This window comes from Salvia miltiorrhiza, chromosome 1, assembly GCF_028751815.1.
Source record: "Salvia miltiorrhiza cultivar Shanhuang (shh) chromosome 1, IMPLAD_Smil_shh, whole genome shotgun sequence".
Taxonomy (NCBI): domain Eukaryota; kingdom Viridiplantae; phylum Streptophyta; class Magnoliopsida; order Lamiales; family Lamiaceae; genus Salvia; species Salvia miltiorrhiza.
The window spans coordinates 66844057-66857824 of NC_080387.1; the positions used below are offsets into that span (position 1 = coordinate 66844057).

The following is a 13768-nucleotide window of genomic DNA, read 5'->3' on the forward strand; positions in this document are numbered from 1 at the left end:
CCATTATAAGTGACGAACAAACATCCAATTGTTTCATAATTTCCAAAACATAGTCAGTATATCTTCAATCTACTGACATCGCACAAACAGAAGTTAAAATACGGCTGTTAATCATCGTGGATACACCATTCCACCCTTGCATGAGCTAATCTATGAAGCAAATCATGAGCAATAAGTGAAAATCATAACATCATTACGTTCAAATAGTATTAAATCCAAAAGTTTTCCAAACAATTTCATATGATCTAAAAAGAGCCCTTCTATACCTCAAGAAAAGAGATTTTTTGATGAGAGTGCGTTGCATCTGGTTTGTACGCCTTTGATGAAGATGCAAAATTGCAATTAACAGCAAAATTCACCGTTTAATCGTTCGCAACGTCAAGCATTTTAAAGAACTTGACAATGCCATTCGCTTGTTTGACAATATTGACTAAACAATTGAATAGCATCAACAAATTCTTTATAGACAATTGAGATCTATTCTGGGCTGCTTAAGTGTCGAACACTTAATGGGCAACAGAGTAGTCTTTAAAACGATGAATATTGCTGTCAATTGAAATCAACACCTTCAGTTAATTGAGATCAACACTGAAGGCTGTTTAAGGGGGAAGGGCCTTTCTCTGTGCTGCTACTCACTTGCTTAAAATAATTAGATGATGCAACTCAATTGTCTTCGTTATTTTTTAAACAATTGAATTGTTTCATGAGATCTATTCTTAGGAAGCGACGAGAGAGAATGGAGAAGGATGAAGGAGATGCAAGGATGCAAGGTGATGGAGAAGAAAGAGCGATGGAAAAAGAAAAAGATGCAGAGCAACATAACAAACTAGAAGATTTCCCTAAAACAAAACAAAAAAAGCAGGAGATGAAGAGCGGCGCAGGAAGAAGAAATAGATTAGGGTTGCACAAATATTCCTTTTATAAGGTTTATATTCACTCCTTCGCAAACAATATACTCCCTACATCCATGAAAAAGAGTCTCATATGGGGTTCGGCTCAGGTTTTAAAAAATTGTTAAAATAGGGGTAAGTGAGATAAATGTATAATTTGTAGGGATATTATTAGTACAAAAAAGTAAAATAAAAGTACATTTTTAGTTAAAAAGTGGAATAAAAGTACAATTTATAGTTAAATGTAAGAGAAAATGTATGATATGATGGTTCAAATGGTTAAATGAAACTCTTTTTCATGGACAAAAAAAATGGGGTATGTATGACTATTATTCATGGACGGAGAGAATAGTATTTTTTTATTATTATTTTTGAAAGTTAATAAAAAATAGTAGGAATATAACTAATTATTACTCCCTCCAACCACGATGAGTGTAGTGTGGATGAGAGCACAAATTTTAAAGAAAAAAATATTGAGATATGTGTATAAAATGAAGAAAGTGTCTCACCGAATTGATTTGTTAAAAAATTAATAAAAAATTTGTAAGATGAGTTTTTATAAATATTGTGTGAATCGGATAAAATATAAGAATATAGTATATGCTAGAATTGAAAGATCATACTTATTATAGATGGTCAAAAATGGTAAAAGTACCACACTTTTGTGGACGGAGAGTGTATTACTCCCTCCGTCCCGCTATTTATGGCTCGTTTCTTTTCGGCACGGGTATTTAGGAGAGCTATATTAGTAGAAAGGTTGTATGGCCCACATGTGTTAATTGATTTAATTAATCTTAATAAAGTAACACACCCTAAGGTTGACTCAACACCGGCCAGTCCAACGCCGGCATCGGCTCCCCTCAATACACCATCATTCAAATCCAATAGTGTTTTAAAAAACCCAAGAAATCCTCATCTTCAACGAACAAAGAAATTCAGCTGCCTGAAATTTAAAAAAAAACTAAGAAATCGTCATCAACAACAAAAAAGAAATTCAGCCGCCTAAAATTCAAGAAACTCAAGAAATAGTCATACGCAATTAAAACCCTAGGCTTCAAATTGTGGTTGAATTCCTCTTAGATTTCCGGCGACTGCACGGCCATAAGGCCGCCACCATGGCCGATTTTAGATCCCCAACTCAAGCCTCTATTCTCTCTCTCGGATCTGGTCGACACAGAGAAGCCACCAGTGAAGGCACTCGGGCGGAGGCGCTTAGGCAACGCGAGGGTGGAGGCAGGAGGGCGGAGGCAGAGGGGGGTGGATGGGGGCCGGCGCAGTACAGGAGGTGGCGCTACGGTGGAGGAGGTGATGGTGGAGGCGGCTGGAGCGAGAGAGAGGCGAGACGACTGTGACAGAGAGATCCGGCGGAAGTGGAGGTGACACGCAGAGGAGAAAAAGAGAAGTCGCGGAGGAGAGTGGTTGGATGCGGAGGCGGTGGGTGGATGTGGAGTCGCCGCGCCGTCGCCGTGGATGAGGAGAGACGACGATGGTGCAGCATGTGTGTGTGTGTGTGTGTGAGAGAGAGAGAGAGAGAGTAAACGGGAGTGAGAGAGTTTTTTGAAACAGGGAGAGAGAGAGAGTTAAAGTGAGAGTGTTAGTTTTTAATTAAATTAGGTTTTATTAGGTATTTAATTAGTGCTTTAATTAAGATTATCTATCCCTTATTATTTCCTAAAATAGAAACGTGCCATTATTAATGGGACAACCCGAAATGGAATACGTGCCATGAATAGCGGGACGGAGGGAGTAATAATACTAACTTTATAATTTTTTTCAATTCACAATATATTTAATTATTTTTATTAAAACTTATGTTGTCTTTATTTTTATTAATTTTTTTGTAGCTTATAGTTTTTATTACTAAGTTTAATTAATTGTTTAAAATCTGAACTTTTAATTTTGAGCTATTTTTTTTATAATAATATAGTTTGGGTGTAAGAGCTCAAAATATTATATTAGGTGTGGACTATTAATTTATTTAGTTAAATTAAGGTCTAAAATTGATAAATCAATTGTGGGTAGTTAATTTTATTTCATTTAATTAAAGGCCAAAATTTTAACTTAAGTATGAGCTATTGATAAAAAGCATAATAATTATATTTAAGTCAAATTTGTTGTTGAGATTAAAAGTAAACTCAATATTTATTGAAATGCAAACAATGCTTTTTCATTTAGTAGTGTTTTGTATTATTATTATTATTATTATTATTATTATTATTATTATTATTATTATTATTATTATTATTATTATTATTTGTTGTATGTACCTTGATAATGTACATTATTTTTACTACAAAATTAACAATAAAAACTTTTATGTATAAAGGTACAAGTTAATTAATTTGTCTGTCAATCAAAACTATGACAATTTTGATGAGCACGTATTTTAATAAAATAGTGGTGATTTTTATCTAGTGGATAAAAGTATCATTATTGTATTAAATGAATGATTGAAATTGAATTAAGGGTAATTTTTTTTTGTAAAAAAAAAAGTTTGCAAGAATAAAAGATATAAAAAAAGATGTGGGCTATGTTTTAAAAAGGAAAGTGTCATGGTTTTTATGGACACAAAAATGGCAAAAGTATCATACTTTTCGTGGACAGATGAAATATTACGTTTATTACTAGTAAATTATACTAATACTCTCTCTATCCCCATAAATATGAATAGGTGTTTCGGATGTGAGTTTTAATAAAAGTTGTTTAGAGTATTGATAGTGGAGAAATTGTGCCATATAAAAAATATTGCTAAGTAGATTGTGGGGAAATAATACTCCTTTCGTCTTGTAAGAGTGTATTACATAAGGGATGGTGCGGATTTTAAGGAAAAAAATTAGTAGATAAAGTGTTGAGTGGAAATGAGTGGTTGTAGTTGAAGTGATTATGGGGTTATGTAAAATTGAGTGGTTGTAGTTAAAAGGAGAAAGTGAGGCCATGTCTCAAAATGGAAGTGATACACTTTTATGGAACGGACGAAAATGAAAAATGTGATACACTTTTACGGGGCGAAGGGAGTATGATTTATAAGTATAAAATGATGAAAATTATGTGTGGGCTAGTGTCCAAAAATAGGATGTGCATAAATTTGGAAGACGTGCCATAAATCTAAGGTATATATACATAAATACCGGGGACAAAAAGAGTATATACTCCCTCCGTCCACGAAATGAGTACCCATTTGTGGACGACATGAGTTTTAAGAAATGTATGGTGTGTAGTGTGAATAGTTTAAGGGTCCCATTTTTTGAGTGTATTAATTAAAGAGATGTGTGGGGTACACTTGCCAAAAAGGGAAATGAGTACTCATTTCGTGGACGGACGAAAAAGGAAATATGGGTACTCATTTCGTGGACGGAGGGAGTAATTATTAAATACAAATTCAAAATTATAACAATTTTTTTTAATGAGTCAAAACACAAAATAAATAATTTAGAGTTTGTCTCCTGTGAGACCAAGTCTATGCATGAGACGGATCGGAGTGGACTGGGCGCATGATAAATATATAGTACTCCCTCCGTCCCACGAATTTTGACATGTATTGTTTTTTGGGCCGTCCCACGAATCTTGATACATTCCAAATAAGGTAATAATTGGTCCAAAAATAAGGGGTCTTAATTACATTTTCTTTCCTACTTTATCACTTTATTACATTATCTCTCCTACTTTATCACTTTTATACTTTATTACCTACGCACTTAAAACGTTAATCTATAATTCTTTAATTTTTGTGCCAAAATCAAATATGTCAAGATTCGTGGGACGGATGGAGTAATTATTTTCTTAAATAGATACAAAATGGATGTTGTTGTGCAATAGTGAAGCATCACTTTCACTTTATATTTGACTAGAGTTTAAAATTCACTAAATGCATTTTGTAACTTTTTATCTTTTTCAGCATTTTTTATGTCTTTCATTTCTTTTTTCTTTTGCAACGTTTTTTTTTTCAGTGTTTTTTTTAACTGTTTTTTTGTTTTGCTTTTTTTTTTTCTTCCTAGTGTTTATTTAAATTTTGAAATATTGCCTTTTTTCATATCACAAAAGTACAAGTTCTTGTGAATATAATAAAATTGTCGTAAAAAAAAATAAATACTCCATCCGCCCTTATAAAATGTAACCACTTTTGAATGACACGAGTTTTAATAAGAATGTGTTGTGACTTGAGTAAGGGTCTCACTTTATTGCGATAAAAAAACTTATCAAAAATATTTTAGATACATTTTATGAGGACGATGAGAGTAATAATTTTGAAACATTGCATTTTTTTATATTAATAATTTTTTTTAGTACAATAATTACTTGACCCTATAACTATAAGTACAACATCTTGTGAATAAACAAAATAATTGATGTGAAGAGAATAGCCACAAGTTGTGTTTTTGAAGCCGCTGGCGGTGAGAAACGGCAAAATCATCGTAGAAGAAAGGGGAAGAGATCGGCATCAAGGGTATGAGGATAAGGTCGTGTAGTATCTCTCTGGCGAGGTAAGAAGTTGGGACAATAAACTCGAGAAGGAGGAGGATAGGGGCCACCTTACTGTTCTCTTGGATGCAAAAGCTTATCCTGCTCGAAGAAGGTGCACGTCACGGCGCTACTGCTGCTCTTGGACTCGTTCCACAAGGAGATTTGGTAGGAGAGAGAGAGAAAGAGAAGAGGGATATAAGAGAGATAAGAAATAAGGGAGTGCTTGTGCGGCTAAGGTTTGAGTATGAAAACAGTAATTTTTTATTTTATTTTTATAAATATTATATTAAACCATGAACTATATCCGTTATATCAAAAATACCCTAAACTATAAGAAATATCGTCTAAAACCTTAAACTATTAAGTTTGTATAAAAAATATCTTGCGTCCATTTTCCAGTCACTAGCAACGTGATGTGGCTTGTCGGATGCCACAGTGTAATTTATATTTTAGTTTTTTAAACGACATGGCCTAAATCGACATTATTTCGTACCATGTCATTTAAAAAAGTAAAATCCACACTGCAATCTAAACTAAACCGTGATTCAACAAAAACAATGCGAGAAGATCAGCCCCAAAACGCAGGCGAAATCAGTTTAAAAATCACACCGCTTAATCTTCAACACCAAATGAAAAATTACAGTAAATTGACGACAATACCTTGTGCGTCTAGCTCTTGAGATGGACGGTAAAGGCCATTCCGAGGTTGAGATCAGCGATCTTAAGTATCTCCCTCTCTTTATTGAGCAATATATTATGTGGCCTGAGATTGCGGTGGAGAACGTCGTGACTGTGGCAGTGGGGCGCCCCTTGCAGAACTGATAAAGAAGCTCTGGATCAGCTGCAGCGGTAGGGGCCTAGGGTTGGGTCTCTTGCGGTGGAAATCGATGTATTTCTTGAGATTGGTGTCGAGATACTCGAAGACGAGGTAGAGGAGCGGCTTGTCGTTCTTGTTGTCGACGTGCTCGACGCGAAAAAAGCAAACAATGTAGAACGATTGAGAGAGCATATGGAGGAGGGAGACCTCGCGGTTTCGTCTGCATTTTTTGGGCTGATCTTTTTGCATTCTTTTGTTCAATCACGATTTAGTTCAAATTTCGCGTGGATTTTAATTTTTTAAATGACATGGTACTAAACGACGTCGTTTTATGCCATGCCATTAAAAAATATATATATAAATTACATTGTGGCATCCAGACGAGCTACATCAAGTTTCTGGTGATTGGTCGGAAAATGAACGCGGGATATATTTTATACGAACTTAATAGTTTGGGGTTTTAGCCGATATTTCTTATAGTATTTTAGGATATTTTTGATAAAACGGGTATAGTTTAATGATGAGTAATGAATCATGTGGGTATTCAGATCACAACACTTGTAATATCCAGGGGACAGAGAACACGGCTATCATTTGCTGGGACCATTATCCATCACACGATTTAAGTCATTGTCTCTTAGCTCATCTCATGTATACATTTAGTCTCGCAAGAAAATTTATGAATTATTTATTACGATTCATTTATTTGCAACAATTATTTTCCTAAAATATTTTTTCCAACATTACTTTATTCTTGTCAAATAAATAAGCGCTAAAGAAAAGTGAGAAACATACTAAACATTAGGATTGTCGATCGGTTCGAGTTCGGCTCTCATGGGAGGAATCGAACTCAGGTCTCCAACAAATACAAGAAGCAACTTATCCATTAAACCAAGACTCATTCTTCTTTTTTCAATACAAAATAATTTAATTTTAACTAAATATATATTTTTTTAAAATAATAGTAATAATTATAATATATATATATATATATATATTAAATTACTCCATTCGTCCCAATAATAAAGACACACTTTTCTTATTGGGTTGTCCCAATAATAAAGACACATTTCTAAAAATAGAAATAATTAGGGCTTAATTATAACTAATTAATTGAATTTTAACTATGGTATAAATTAGTACAAAACCCTAATCTACTCATTTCAATTCACCCGCCCCCCTTATTTCTCTTCACTCCCAAACCTGCCGCTCATCTCCTCCCCTTTCTTGGCGGAGTCGCCCAGATCCGGCAAATCACCACCGCCCTGTGCCGCCGAACCACCACCACGCAGCTCCATCCTCCCTCTCTCTCTTCGATGGTAGCAGCCATCGCACAATCCCCAATCATTTTTATTTTGCAGTCACATATTTGCAATTTCGATACTAATTTTGAATTAGTTTTTGGTGCTAGTTTTTTTGGATAATTTGCGAATTATATGTTTTATTTTCTGTGTTGGAGTTAATTTTTAACTCCATAAAACTTTCCTAAAGTTTTGGTTTGTTTTGCCTTCTTCACGTGTGTTTTGTAGGTATTCGACTAAGTCAAAGAGAGGACAAATGAGTCGGCTGATTACTAGAGAGAGTGGAGATAAAGGGAGAGAAAATAGGAGGTGGTTAGTAGCTCCTACATTCAAGGAAAAAAGTTGACAAAGTGGAGCCTATACAACAAACCATCAACGGCCACTTATCCAACTACATTCCCACGACTTCAAGACTCGGAGAACAAGATTGAGAGATCTATAAATACCAAGGAGAAGTCTCAGTTCAGACCCCAGAGCTTACAGAGAGAAATCAAGCCATGTAGGGCAATTGTGTACGAGTGTGATTCTGTATGTTGGGATGACATCAGAGTCAACACTCGTTGTTTAATTTTGTAAGGTTTCGGAGTATTACTCTTGAACCGAGTTTTGTTTTTTAGTGAGAGTGTCATGTGTTAAATACCTAGAGTCTTGTAAAGGTATTGAACGTGAGTTGTTCATTCTCGATTTAGTCATTTTGCCATGAGGCGTCTTTAAGTTATACTTTATAACTTGAAGAATTTTTGTATCTCATTGTGTCTTCTCCCATTTTTATTTACACTGCAATATTTCTCTGTGTGCACTGGTGTGTTTCCTAAACACAGTGTGTCACATCAAGTTTGAAGGAAGCAACACTAACATTCCGGGTTCGATTTTCGACAGCATAACAGAGGGAGTCAGCGGTGGTGGTCGTCGTCGGCGGTGGTGGTGGTTGGAGAAGATGGGAGAGAGAGTTGAGAGTTAAAGTAATTTCAAATTTTATTAATTTAAAATTTTATATTTCCAATAAAGCCCCTAATCAACTCCTTAATTAAATACACTAATGATGTGGGCCACAACACTTTCTTTCCTAAACTACCTCCCCTTAACCTTCGTGTCCAAATGAAGTGTGTTTTCATTATTAGAACGGGGGAGTATGAATTAAGGGGGGTGTATTAGTTCAAGACTTTAATAGATTTCTGCAGACTTTTAAAGTCCGAGTGTATTAGTTCAAGACTTTTAAAAGTCTATAAAAATATGGGTGTATTCGTTCAAGACTTTTAAAAGTCTATAAAAATCTGGGTGTATTCGTTCAAGACTTTTAAAAGTCTATGAAAATCTGGGTGTATTCGTTAATCTATGGACTTTAAAGTTGGAATGACTTTCCTTGATTTCGTTGAAAAAATAGGCATGAACAAATCCGAAGACAGACCGCGAGAATTCACAAATCTTGCAAAATCTCCGCGCTCGCTGGATGCCAACGCCCGCGGCCAAGAAGCCAGCGGGCGCTGGACCCAGCGCTCGCTGGGGCGACCAATGCAAATTCACAATGTCATTCTTAGTTCAATACAACCATCAAATTCTCACTAATGAATTGAGCCGGCTTTTAATGAGGGCCCCTCCACTAGGGTTGTAAATGAATCGAATATTTTAGTTCGATTCGAGATTCGATTTGAAATTGCCCTATTCGTATTCGAAATTATTCGATTCGTATTCGATAACAGATATTCGATTCGATTCGATTATTATTCAAATACGAATATGAAATTATGATATTCGATTCGATATTCGTAGATATTCGATTCGATATTTATATATATATAAATATATATTTATACATATTATATAATATTTTTATTATAATTTTATAATATCTAACTTCTAATTGTAACACTCCTTTCAAAAAAAATATCTAATTCTAACCCTAATTATATATATATATATACTATATATATAATATTATATTTTAATTATAATTTTTATATTAGTAACTTTTTAACCCTTCTTAAAAAAAATAAAAAAATCTAACCCTAATTCTAAACTTCTAGGCGCCGCGCCGCTCCTCTAGTCTCCACTTTCAAATCTGAAAAAAAAAAACCTTCTCTCTTTCTTCTCCACGCACGCCGCGCCTGCAGCTTGCATCTCTTCTCCATCGCGGCACTGCCTGTCGCCACTCGCCAGCAGCTAACATCGCTCGTCCCCAGTCGCCAGCACCCCGCCGCAGCGTCGCCTCTCCTCCATCTGCCGTCTGCTAATGTCGCTCGTCGCCCGCCGCCAGTCGCCAGTACCCCGCAGCGGCGTCGCCCTCTCCTCCATCTGCCGTCTGCTAGCAGGTTAGATTTTGTTTAACAAGGCTCAATTGCTTGATGATGTGATCATCCAATCTTGTTGCTGCATTTTTTATTTTGATGGAGTTTTTTGAGTTATTGCAAGAACACAGATGTTACATACATGTTGGAGTTTTATTTTGTTGGAGTTTTTTGAATTATTGCAAGAACACAGATCTGGCTCAGATGCCTCGCTATAGTTATTGAGCATATCCATATTTCCGCCATGTATTAATATGAGCTCTAAATCAAAATACTAGAAATATGATATGTTTGTGAACTATACGAATGTCTTAGCAATAATAATTTGATATCCTAATTTGATTCTCAATTTTGCAACTTTGCTATATATTTAATTAATATCTTATTCTGCATAAAACAAAAGTAGGACAATAGTTGCCTAGCTAAAACGCATACAACAAATGAGAAATGCACATGTTAGTTGTCAAATATCTAGTGAGATGTATTATAAGTGGTCAGTACTTCGGCTTAAGATTTAATTTCCTTTACTGTTAGTATGAATTTCGATGGTTGTAAATGTGAAATTAGATTTACTGTAACTGTGAGAAGTCTTCGGCTTATTTAATATTTTTGCAGGAAGATGGATGCTCCAAATTTAGTAGAGCATACACCTCAAGAAGATTAGATTAGAGAGAAAGAGCATGAAGTGGAGTGATCAATATGATGATAAAGGTGATGATACAAGAGAGAGCGGTGATGAGGAAAAAGTTAAGTGATAATGGTGATGAGGAGAAAGATAAGGAGGAAGGTAATAATGGTGAATGATGAGGAGTGATATGTGCAGAGTAGAGAAAGGATACAAATCAGAGGGATCATCTTCATCAGAGGAATCACACTGGTCAGAAGAATCATTCTTACCGGAGGGATTTCATATATCAGAGGCAACTTATCCGCCAGAGGAATGGCTCTTGCCAGAGGAATCATATTCGTCAGAGAAGTCACCCTTGCCAGAGGAGCCATCTTCGCCAGAGGAGTCATCCTCGCCAGAGAAGTCACCTTCGCCAGAGAGGTCACCTTCGCCAGAGAAGTCACCTTCGCCAGAGAAGCCATTTGCGCCAGAGAAGTCATCATCACCAGAGGAATTACCTCCTGCTAGAGAAATGCTAGAAGGCGCGGGAAGATCTCCCGCGTAAAGGCGAAGTTACTATTCTACCCTCCAACCACGCAAGGAGCATACATGGGCAATGATTTTACCATTTTACCCTTCCTTGTACTCTATAAATAGACCTCAGCTCATGTATTACAATCACGTTATCATTTGTTTTTGAATACAACAGTTAGTTTGCTCTCGTGCTCAATTTTCCAATCGCTTTACTTCATTCGTTCCGATCATCTTTACTAGGTATATTCCACACTTTACATCTTATAGTTTAGGTGTTGGTTCTTAATTCACCAACTGGCGCCGTCTGTGGGAAGGCTACTGGGTTAGGACGTGAGATTATGGTTGCCGGCGTACGCAGATCTGCAATTTCAATCGGATTTGCGGGCGTCGGCACCGATGGAGCCAACAATTCGGGCACCCAACTGTTTTTGATCGATTAATTGTGTTTTCCGGGTTAATATGTTGCTAATCCTCTATGATCTGCGTTGATTTATGTTTTGGGTGCATGGGGAAAGGTGGTGACGGGCACAAATCATGAATCAGGGGAAATTCACATCTGTTTACTGTTTGTTCGGGTTGGTTGTCCGTGGATAAGGGATTTCCTTGTAAAATTGACGTTTTCGTCACCGATCTAATGTTTTGCATGAGGAAATTGTGGTTTGATGCTCTGTTTTGATTACGTCAGTCGTTTTCTTACGGATCCTCGATATCTTGGGTTTATGCTGTTTGCGTATGGGTGTTTTACATGTCAACGTGATAATTGCGGAGTATCTTCGTATTTTCTACGATAATCTTAGAATTGCACTAATGATTTGCCGGATACTATCCTGTTTTTGGTAGGCGTGGGGTTTTTATTGTTAATTCATGGTTTTGCACCGATAGTACGTCGATTAGCATTTTGTTTCTGTTATGATTGAGCTTGTATTGTGGATCTGTGGGTGTTCTTCGCTTGAGGATGATAATTACCGTTACTTCCCATGTCTTGGCGATTAATTCTCGTTCTGTATTGTTGGATCGGAGGGTGATAGTCTGTTGCAGATGTTTTTCGTTTAAGGGAGGGTATTTATCAGTGTTTTCCACGTCTTTGTGGCTAATTTTCGATTTCGATCGGTGAGTTGGGGAGTTATGCTCTGTTCCTGTTATATGGGGGTTTTTTGTTGCGGATCTATGGGTTTTGCATCGATAATGTGTTGGTTGCTACATTGTCACTGGTTATCCTGGTTTGTTGTCGTTGATGCGGGGGTTTTACCTCGATAGTATGATGATTAACACTTTATCTCTGTTGTGGTGGGGTTCATGCTGTCGATCTGCGAATGATCTTCACTTGAGGGAAATAATTATTGATGTTCTTCATGTTTTCTTAAACTAATCTTCGTTTTGTGCTCTAATTGATGCATCATGTTGCTAATCTGGCTGATTGCCATGATAATTCTAATTGCTTGTAGGTTTTGCTGTTGTTATAGTGCGTGACCGCGTTAATTGTAGGTTATGATGTTCCTTTCCTTACGTGTCTCTTATTTATCTATCATTTCTAACGTATTACGCTAATAAGTTTGTTGGTGGTTACCCTGTTTTTGCCTATCTCTGGTTTTCCTATTTTGGTTCTCTGGGTACTCTGTTTTCTCTGCCGGACATTGGTGTGGGTTCACGGGGAAAACCGCCGTTATGCGGGCTCTGTTTTCTCAATCTATGCCCTGGGTTTATTTCCCGGTGTATAGAGTTACTGCGTGGGGAATTTTTTAACGGTCTCTGTACCGGTAGCCGGGATTTCTTATTGGATTTCTTATATCGGGACTCCAATCGGTAACGGAGGGTTTATTCTTTCGTCGTTGGGACTGTTTCTCATTTTGTTTATGTGTAGGTACCATGGGATCCTCTGATGCACACCGCAACCTAGAAAAGGAGTTCGACTCCGCTGCGCTCACCACTGAGGTGCCTACCTCATTGTTCAACAACTTGCAGGGCAACACAACCTTCGCTACGCCACCAGGATTCCCCGCTGTCTCTGCTACTCCGCTGGTGGGATTGAATGGTAACTTCCAGAGGTCTGTTCTGATGACACCAGGATCAGAGGTGCCGAGCTTGGCCCCCACATCTGGTGGGGGATCGATTAACTTTGGGCTAGCAGAGCAGATGATGGCCTTACTCAGTTACGCTAACATGCGCCAGACAATGGGAACTCCGATGCTGTCTATCATTCCTACTGTAGCTCCCCCGGTTGGAGCAGCAAACCTGCAGGGTACTGAGGCCCCACCTCCCGCTGCTCAGGAGGCAAACACTTTGGCAATCAACAAACAGGCTGCGATGCCTCTGGAAATACAAGGGGACCCTGCTGACAGGGAAGTGGAAAGAAGACCAGAGGGAAGCCGTGTCAGACTCAACAGTGTTGTTAGAAAGGAGAGGGTTGACGAGTCTGATAGTCAATCCGTCTCCCTTGTGTTCGAGGAAGAAAGACCAAAGGAGAAGGCACGGTTGAAAAACCAAGTGTCCCAGCTGAAACACCAACTCCAGGATCTGGAGGAATCACTGAGGGAGAAATCCCGGAGGGAGGACAGGGAACAAAGGTCAGGAAAATCACACCGGGTAGAGAAGTCCCATCGATCAAAAAAATCGCGCTACACAGAGAGATCAGAGGAACGGGAACCGGAGTATTCATCTGGCAGACCTGAGTATAGAATTCACAAACGCCATGCTCGTGACGCACCCAGGGACAGAAGGGAGCAGGGGAGGCATAAGGGGGACAAGAGGGCTAAGACTTCATGATTTCACCCCGTCAGCAACCGTAGTCCTTTCTCTGATGAGATTCTGGCAGATACCCTACCCAGAAGCTACAAGCCCATCTCGCTGGATTATGATGGCACTACCGATCCGGA

At 37.6% G+C, this 13768-nt stretch overlaps 1 long non-coding RNA gene across 1 annotated transcript; it reads left to right on the forward strand.

The window, feature by feature from the left end:
• The first annotated feature begins 9492 nt into the window (after positions 1 to 9492).
• LOC131005214 (uncharacterized) lies at positions 9493 to 10445 on the forward strand. The gene is made up of 2 exons (XR_009095234.1): positions 9493 to 9778; positions 10370 to 10445. It is a non-coding gene; the product is annotated as an uncharacterized LOC131005214 (long non-coding RNA).
• Positions 10446 to 13768: the final 3323 nt, after the last annotated feature.